The following is a 662-nucleotide window of genomic DNA, read 5'->3' as shown; positions in this document are numbered from 1 at the left end:
AGCCAAACGTTAGCTCATTACCTGTTCAATGATATCCTCAGAACTAGTGAAAACCCGAAAAACCAGCAGACCATCCTCAAAGCTATCGTGCAACTTAGCATGTGAAATAAGTTACTGGAGAGACAATATACAACCGAATCTCACCGATAGTCGAAGGCGTACTCGTTCCAGAATAGGCAGGATTCCAAAAAGTGCTCAAGACGGTCTACACATTTGTAGACGTGTCGTCGGGTTACTATACAGTATGAGAAATGGTATGGTATACAAACTACAACAAATCATTCCATGCAAGATGATTACTAACCTCATAAGCAACTTGCTGAGCGACAGAAGAATTAAAGTGCGTCTCAATGATAAGCCCAGCTCATTCTTACATACTCTCAATGGTCTACCACAAAGGTCGTTACTTTCCCGACTTCCAACTATAACACAAGGAAAGCAATAGCACGCACATGAATTGATAAAATTGAAATAACTAGGCATAGAAATATCAAAATACGGTGACATCGAGACGGAGATAAGAAGGCAAAAGCGGTAATGCACCAACCTCAGTTTAAGTAAACGATTCAATCTTCCGAAACAAATATATCGAAATCGACACCAAATCCAGAATCTATAAAAAGGTCATCCGACTTATATTAGCATACACAGCGGAAACCAGA

This window comes from Dendroctonus ponderosae, unplaced genomic scaffold (assembly GCF_020466585.1).
Source record: "Dendroctonus ponderosae isolate FM_Combo_2020 unplaced genomic scaffold, Dpon_F_20191213v2 Dpon_F_20191213_1, whole genome shotgun sequence".
Taxonomy (NCBI): domain Eukaryota; kingdom Metazoa; phylum Arthropoda; class Insecta; order Coleoptera; family Curculionidae; genus Dendroctonus; species Dendroctonus ponderosae.
This window is presented reverse-complemented; position numbering follows the sequence as displayed.